This window comes from Symphodus melops (assembly GCF_947650265.1).
Source record: "Symphodus melops genome assembly, chromosome: 4".
In the NCBI taxonomy this organism is placed as follows: Eukaryota; Metazoa; Chordata; class Actinopteri; order Labriformes; family Labridae; genus Symphodus; species Symphodus melops.
The window spans coordinates 4,095,238-4,103,904 of NC_136694.1; the positions used below are offsets into that span (position 1 = coordinate 4,095,238).

Below are 8,667 nucleotides of genomic sequence, written 5' to 3' on the forward strand. Positions count from 1 at the left end.
ATCATCGATTTAGCTTAAGACATTAACCAGCTGTAGAATATCCATCCTGGATTGATTGTTTATTCTTTAAATGACGCAGCTCCAGTAGGCTATAAACAAAGCAGCTACAGCAGCTAAGAGACAGGTCACTCAAACCTTTGGTTTGTTTACATGCATTAAAATGCAAAATTATGTCAAATAACTTCAGGCAGTCACACCCTGTATCAAGAGGGAAAGTAGATGTCTTTTCAAAGAAAGGTCAACATAGATGAATGTGTTTTTACACTATTGGATCTGGTTTAACCTGACTTCTAACTGCACAATCAGTCCCTCCTGCTCTGTGTGAAATTTAGATTGTTGACCTTTACGTGAGCTTAAATAAATTAATAATAATAAATGATGATAGAGGATAGAGACACTTAAATATTGTCATAATGTAGGATCCCACTACTGTACTGTTCTGATAGAATAATGGAGACGTGCTCTGGTATGACAAGCTGCTTTTTCTCTGGCAGTACCAGCACTCAGCCACAAGGAGGCAGTATAGTAACATAAATGACTGACGAGAAGTGGGGAAAGGATGTGTTGAAGGACTGAATGAATCCCAATATCCTCCTTACACCTCAACCTTAAACATGACCTCTTGGTTATGACAGTGAATTTTTTGCAAGCTACTATAGCCATCAAAGATCTGGTATCACATTTTCTAGTTTAAATATGCACCCTCTGTTAGTCTATGCCTGGTGTCACTGTGTCTGGTTTGATACAGGTTTTTAGGGAAGGCGATGGCTGAGTTGATCTTACCATAAACTGTACCTCCAACAGAGGGTGAAGCTGCTGCACAATCTGTCCAGGCCTATATCAAAACCTGGGACTGGAAGGTTCAGCAGAGCATGTCTTTTGGACCCCAGTGACTATGGATGGGTGGGAGGAGTTTATGGCAAGGCAAGTTTATTTATATAGCGCTGTTCAGACACAAGGCAATTCATAGTGCTTTACAGACATAAAAACAGAATGTACATTAAAACAACGTGTATTTATATGTTCAAACACAGGACCCCATGACTCCTGAGGAGCCACTCTGGTTCACAAGCTTTAACTGTAATGGTGTTGAATGTATCTCGGCATGCAGAAGTGTTAAAGGTACAGCATGCAAGAACTGTATCAATGATCAATGAGACCGGGGACCCCAACTGTCCTTATTGTAGTAATTTGTTGTAAGAAAGGCTAGAAGCAGAACATGTATAAACTGTACGACTGAGTGGACATTCATCATTTAATAAACAGACACTCAGGTGTGTGTTTTCATTTGCAGGGAGCAACAAACATCTACATTGTTTTACTTACTGTATGTGAAAACTTAAATTAATGTTTTAACATTGCTTTCATTTCAGCATAAATATTACTTTACTCTGTAGTTGTATTTAGAATTAGTATTTTTTCCCATAATGGGTGAAATATGCAAGATGTTTTTTACACTTTTATTATTACAAGCTTTTTAGCTTGTCCGTTTTTTTTATTAACCAACTTTAGGCGATGATGTTATGAACGTGCCTGCATGACAGCATGTTTTCTACCCATCCCAGCCTCCATTATTTGCACCAATAAAAAAATAAATTAGGTTTTCATTTGTTTTCTATCAGACATTTCAGGTTGAATATCCAGGGTTTGTTTTTTCGGTTTCTGTGAAAAATTGGCATAACACAACATTTACCAACCTTGTAATTTATGATTGTCATGAAAGGTACTAACCTGCAATTATTCCCTCAAGAGAAACACATATCTAGTTATTATCATGGTGATTTTCATTAGTATTATTATTTCTGTTATTGTGAGATTCATTGTGTTTACTTTTTTTTCCTCTGAGCCTCTCTCCAACTGTTCTCCTTTTGCTCCATAAATCATCCAGATCACACAACAGTTGTCTTTGCATATTACAAAAGCAAACAAATCATGCCCTTTTCACCTATTTTTATGGGATTTTATTAGTGTTACACCAACGATACTGCAACCTTTACTGTTTGTATTCTGTCATCTTTGTCAAAATGAATCTTGTTTTTTGTATTTGTGTCTTGTTAACTCTCAATGTTGTACTTTATGAATGTCAGAGTATAATATGCATTAAAACAATATTACAAACATTATTTCATCCATATTTCCTTCAAGCCACACTTTCACAGTGCTGGTTTTGCCAAAATATGGGCATGGTTTTATACACTCACTATTTAATATTGAGTGACACTCTACCTTTTAAACAGAGAATATTGATACGGCTGACACTCGTGCAGTGAACACTAACACTCTTTTTCATGTTCAGGATGAGAGAGAAGAAAACATTGTAATTCCAGCTGCCAAACCCTTTAAAGCTGTGTCTTCTTACAGAAGGTTCTAGTACAAGTTCTTCAATGATGGACGGCTTGGAGACGATAGCTGAGACGAGGATGAAGGAGAAAATCACAGCCATCCTGGACAACTCTCACTCTCTCCATGATGAGCAGTTCCTTCAGCCATCTTCTCATCATCCCCCAGGTGCAAAACGGAGGATTTCAGGCGCTCCTTTGTGCCTACCTCTATCAGACTGTAGAACAGCAGTGAGTCCTACAGTCTGTCTTCATCATGAACATCACTGCCATCATCAACACTTCATCATGCATGGCAAAATGTCTGACCTTGTTGATGAACAGAGGCTTTGACTGTTCCATAAATACATCTCAAACTAATTGTACCTTTATCAAATGATTCAATATCACACACTTAAATGTTGCACTAACGAATAATACTTTATTTGATTATTTCTATATGAAAATCAAAATTCAACAAACAGTTGTGCCATGTGAATAAATATTTAATAACTTTGTCTATATACAGAGGTGTAAAGTAACACATTACATTTACTCACGTTACTGTAATTGAGTAATTTTTTTTTTAAGCAAGCCACTTTTACTTTTTGAAGTATTTTTTAAATTTTGTACTTTTACTTTGACGAAAGTCGGTTTTCTGTTAAGTATTGTAGTTTAAGACAACTAAAATAGGCTGGTCTTACAATAATTTATACAATTATTATGAATTAAATCATAAAAAAAAGAGAACTATTTTTCATCTCAGGTTTAGTTTCATCTAACTGAGCCTTTGAGGACACGGCTGCATTTGAGACTAAAACTCATAGTAATAAAAATAATAAGAATAAGAAGAATAAACTAAAAACACTAAAATACTCTTTACATTGTTTCTGAGTGAGACAAATACCCTGTCAGGATTTTTTAAAATAGTTTAACCTTTCTTGTCATAAAACAGCTGATGACTTGAACATTACAAGCCTCAGTAATTAAATTATCATTAAAACATACTGCTGGTTCAAAAAAAAGAAGGGATAATCTTTTGTCATGTCTCAATTTATCATTTGTTTTTGTCACTGGGATAAAAAAGAAAATGTTCATCTGAACAGATGAATCTTTGTAAAGACGATCCTTTAATTAAAAAAACCCTTGAGATTTAAATCCTGTCGTCTTATTTGCAATAAGGAGAAATACGTTGTTAAAACAAGAAACCAGTAACTTTTATCTAAAGTACATTTTCAACAAGCTACTTTTAACTTTTACTTGAGTACATTTTTAAACTGCTACTTTTACTTATACTTCAGTTAAATGTTATTAAAGTAACAGTACTTTTACTTGAGTAGAATATGTTAGTACTCTTTACACCTCTGTATAAAATTACATTAAACTGTGTGAGAGACTAAGAGTGTGTAAAACAGTATAGCCTATAGTGACATCTCTTTGAGCTGTATTGTGTCTGTCATTGTTGAGGAGCCGTCGGCCTCTTTCCGAGCAACGATCCGGAGACTCTCTGATGGGCTGTGAGGAGCGTCTCAAACTGACCAGCACAGAAGAAGCAGATGGAAACAAACGTCCTCTTTGCTGGTCAAGCCGGGGCGCTCCTCATCGCTGGGCTGCAGGCTGAAGGGGGCGGTGCTGGGGGTGGAGGGGGAGGGGCAGGAGCCATGAATTCATAGGGTTCATGTTTACAGTCAGCTGCTCCACTGAGGACTCCTGCCCTGTGACACAGAAATACAGATAGTAAATAAGAGTAAACAGAACTTTAACAGTGGATATAATGTCATAATTTCCTTCAAATAATTAAATGATTTAATCTTCAATGACAAATTAAGAGTAATCTTGACCTTATCCTAACTTTATGCTGCTACTTCTACTATTGTAGTGTCAGTGAGGGGATGACTTACTTTGATGAGTTAAAAGAAAGGCGTTCACCGCTCTTCATCTGCTCCTGTACTCATCCATCCTTCTCGTCTGGTCTGGGATGTAAACATCTTCTCTTCATGTGGATGTCTTCATTCTCCTCTTCGGCCTGTTGACACAAAAAAAAACACAACGCTCTCACAGAGTTAGTCAGACAGATGATAATGAAATACATGTTTAGAAGAGCAAGAAATTCAATCAAATGTGTTTTAAATTACAACTCTTTGCAGATCATAGAGAAAGGTATATTTAAAATACATTTGTGTTCATGCCGTTAAGAATTGTCAACTTACCTCTGGTTCAGGTATCTACAGCTTAATACAATCAAATCATAAGGCAGCCAGGAATGAATTCAAACCCGGTGCTAGATATACCACCTGCGTGATCAGCAACCATATAATCAAATATTTGGGATATCCTATAAGGAGCTGCTGTAAGAGAGGGGAGCGAGGTCTGAAGTCTTCATCTTCATCCTTTTCGTACATGGAGTCTTACCGGAGTCTTCACTCTCCACGTCAGAGCTGTCAGTTCAGTCAATGTCCTTGTTATTTGGGGCAGATACTGCTGGCTTGTAAAAGCCCGCTCAGCAGTTCAGATTGAGGATTTTAGAGGCTGTCGGTGGTCGGTGAGGTGTCGCTTCCTTGTTATTTACTGATGGCTGATACTGCTGGCTTGTAAAAGCCCGCTCAGCAGTTCAGATAGAGTGGGGGATGGGAACCGTCAGTCCAGTCGATGTCGGGGGAACAAGTTACAATAGATGATTTTGGAGTTTTTGTGGTTTTGGGAGTCCTTGGTCCTACTTTAAGGTCGAGTCCGGAGGTGGAAGGCTCCTCATCGTCCATGTCTTCTTAATCCCTCCTCTGCCTCTTCGCACGGTCCAGTGCTACTGCAGCGCACTCCTCCCTGATCCTCTTCAAGTGGGAGCGCCGGCCAAAGGTGGATGGAACCGACTCTTCTGGACCAGCAGGGAAAGGAGGACTGACGGGGACGGGTGGATACGCTGGAAGGAACTGCACGAGAGGGGAGCGAGGTGGGAAGTCTTCATCTTCATCCTCTTCTTCATCTTCATCCTCTTCTTCATCTTCATCCTCTTCTTCATCTTCATCCTCTTCTTCGTCTTCATCCTCTTCTTCATCTTCATCCTCTTCTTCGTCTTCATCCTCTTCTTCATCTTCATCCTCTTCTTCGTCTTCATCCTCGTCTTCATCCTCTTCTTCATCTTCATCCTCTTCTTCATCTTCATCCTCTTCATCGTCTTCATCCTCTTCTTCATCTTCATCCTCTTCTTCATCTTCATCCTCTTCATCGTCTTCATCCTCTTCTTCATCTTCATCCTCTTCTTCGTCTTCATCCTCTTCTTCGTCTTCATCCTCCTCGTACCCGGAGTCTTCTTCATCTTCATCTTCATACCTGGGCGCCAGGAGTTGGAGTTCTTCTTCAATGCTGGCCAAGAGGTCCTCCGCGTGCTGCATCAGGTCATCGAAGAAGTCTAGGGGATTGCCTCCAGCCTCACCTGCGAAAAGAAACTCATGCTCACCTGCCTCCATGTCAGGGATGACGGGGCCTGGGAGATCATGGACATCGAGGAAGTCGTCTCCTGTGAGGTCATAAAACACAGGTTGAAAATCCAAAACATTTGATCATGTGATATAAACAATATAAATAATAATAATATAAATAATCTATGTATGTAACCAAATCACCAAGCATAATAAAAGTGAAGTCATGTAGAGGCTTTTTCAAGAGTGGCCTGTTCAAAGTCACATCAGATATTGTGCAGTATGTTATATTTTAAACAACATGAGCACTGAACATGAAACAGACATCATGACTACATGTATGGACAGGATGCTCCAATGTACGGCTGACGACGTTGTGCTACAAATTAGAAACTAAACTTCAAACTATCAAATGATGACATGATTACAAACATTTCTTCAAATAAAGGCTGCAGAATCAGCTGCCTGTCATGTTTGGGTTTGTTTGTGTCTCTTCCCCACGTGTGTGTGTTTTGTTTCCCTGTCTGTCATTCCCTCTGTGTCTCTAACTATCAATCAGTGTCCACAGGTGTGGCTCATCCAATCACCGGGTTACTTAAGTAACCCGGTGATTGGATGAGCCATCCAATCACCATCCAATCACCGGGTTACTTAAGTAACCCGGTGATTGGATGAGCCACACCTGTGGACACTGATTGATAGTTAGAGACACAGAGGGAATGACAGACAGGGAAACAAAACACACACACGTGGGGAAGAGACACAAACAAACCCAAACATGACACTGCCAGCTAAATGACATTTTTATCTAAATGTTTTTGCCTGTACATACAGGAGCCTCAGGTGGAGGGAGACTGCCTCAACACGCTCCTCATTTCAGCTCATTGACTATTTTAGTATTTTACAAGGACTAGTTTCTATAATAATAATAATAATTTATAATTTATTAATCCCACGAGGGGAAATTCAGGTTATACTGTCTAATGAACACACACATAGTCCGAGATACACAGGAGAGGTCTCAGAATGAGGGGGCTGCCCACAGCGAGCGCTCCAGAGCAGTTTTTTGGGGTTTGGTGACTTGCTCAGGGGCACCTCGGCAGGGTGCCAGGACTTGAACCAGCGACGTTCCGATTCCCAACCCAATTCCCTACGGACTAAGCTGCTGCAGGCTTCAACTATCCAAACAAACCAACACGATCCTTATCTACACAAAACAACGTGCTCCTGTTTGTTTACACAGCACATGCGTCATGACGTCATGACGCTCCATGTTAATTCATTCCATCATCTCCATGGAGCACAAGAAATACACATTTTTAGCATTTTTCGAATTTCTGCTCCTGTCGTCAGATCGTATGCTAACATTTTCTTAATGTCGATGTTAATGTTGTGAAAATAAAATGCTCTCAAACCAAAACAACATTGTTTAAACCACTGGAAGTGTTAGGTATTTCCCTCCACTTTTTTCCCGGAATATCTGAAAGATTTAGGTCCTCAACAAGTGTTTAACAAAGTGACATCGACTTGTGAAAGTTTAGCTTTAATTTCGTTTTTTTGTTGTTTTACAAACATTCCCAATAACACGGTGTGAACGACCTTTAAATGTAAAAGTTACGCTGATTTCTGAACTGATAAAGAATTTAAATATTGCAGAGAGGATGTACAATGCATTATTAAATAGTAAATTGATAAATTAGGCTGCATAAAAAGATTGATGTCTTACCTAAAAAGAAGTTGGGATGAGCCACCATGACTGGTCTGTTAAAGGCCAATTAAAGACTCCTCGCTTTCCACTCGAGATGAAGTATCCAAAAGGTTTGTTGAAGTTTTCTAGAAGTTCTCTTGAGTGCTTTTCAAAGGTTAGCTTCACAGCTGAGATTTTGCAGGTCAACTCGTTCAAAGTTCAAGTGCAAAAGGGGAGAATTGAAGGTTCCAGGGTCTTATATAACCTCGGTTGGATGTTTCCATGACAATTGATGACGCGCGTGCGTCCGTCGGTGTGTGCGTGCGTGTGTGTTAGTGCAGGCATAGGAAGAGAAATATTATTTTTATTATTCAGTCATTTATCACTATGGTTTGTATTTTATTTTCATTATATGAACTTGTATAAATCCTCATGTCACTGCACGTATGCAGTTATATCTTGTTCATGAATCATGTAGGCAGCTTCTAAAGATGCCATGTGTTGTCTTTCTGTTAGACACAATCGTTTTTTAAAGAAATAGCAAAAAACAGGGACATACTTTTGGATATTGCGAAGTGTCTTAGGAATTGTTTTCTCTTCAATGATAAAATTGTGTCACAGACATTAATGTGAACCATCAAAGTCATCATATCATCTTTAAATGTTGCGTTTTGAACAGTTTCTCATGCAGCCTATTACATAAAGTAAAGAGTATCTATGATCTTTAATCTTTGCATATAGTGAGGGAATTGCAGTGAGGGAATTAGGCCTATATCGTTGTATATTTTTCAAATCTGGGAATAAATTCCTTACCGATAGATTTCTTCACAAACGTGTTCATAAAGGTGTCTTATAACATATTTAAATCCAACTCCTGTAGGAAAATCCAAGACAGCTGCTCAAAGTCAGGTACCTGGAATAGTAGCTACTCTATTGGCACGAGATTGGTGAGACACTGAAAATGTTAACATTTGCTTTTGGTAGCTTGTAACGGGTCAAACTAGGGGCTTTTTAGGATTCTGAATCCATTTCGCAAATTTGTTTTGCAAAAAAACTCCTGTTGGAAAAATGGCCACGCCCACTTTTACTTGCACATTTACAGTATAGCTTTTCATAGTTTATTAATATCGCAAATGCTAGTGGGGAAAAAATACTGCAACTCATTGTTAAATGTTTTAGTGGTCCAGGTCTGAGTCTTCTCCACTCTACTGTTCTTAAAGTGGGGAATGAGACCCCCTGCGGGCTA

The 8,667-nt window shown here is 39.0% G+C and overlaps 1 long non-coding RNA gene across 2 annotated transcripts in view; it reads right to left on the reverse strand.

Annotated features, from left to right (window-relative positions):
- Positions 1 to 7,679, reverse strand: part of LOC306822617 — a 299,929-nt gene extending 292,250 nt beyond the window's left edge. Inside the window, exons 1-4 of one of the 2 annotated variants that reach the window (XR_013778911.1) lie at positions 7,461 to 7,679; positions 5,773 to 5,832; positions 4,220 to 4,344; positions 3,001 to 4,033 (exon numbers count right to left, since the gene is read on the reverse strand). This is a non-coding gene — a long non-coding RNA (uncharacterized lncRNA). Of the gene's footprint in view, positions 1 to 2,738; positions 4,034 to 4,219; positions 4,345 to 5,772; positions 5,833 to 7,460 lie in introns of those variants that run through there. The other variant, XR_013778912.1, reaches the window with a different exon arrangement.
- Between the last annotated feature and the right edge of the window lie 988 nt (positions 7,680 to 8,667).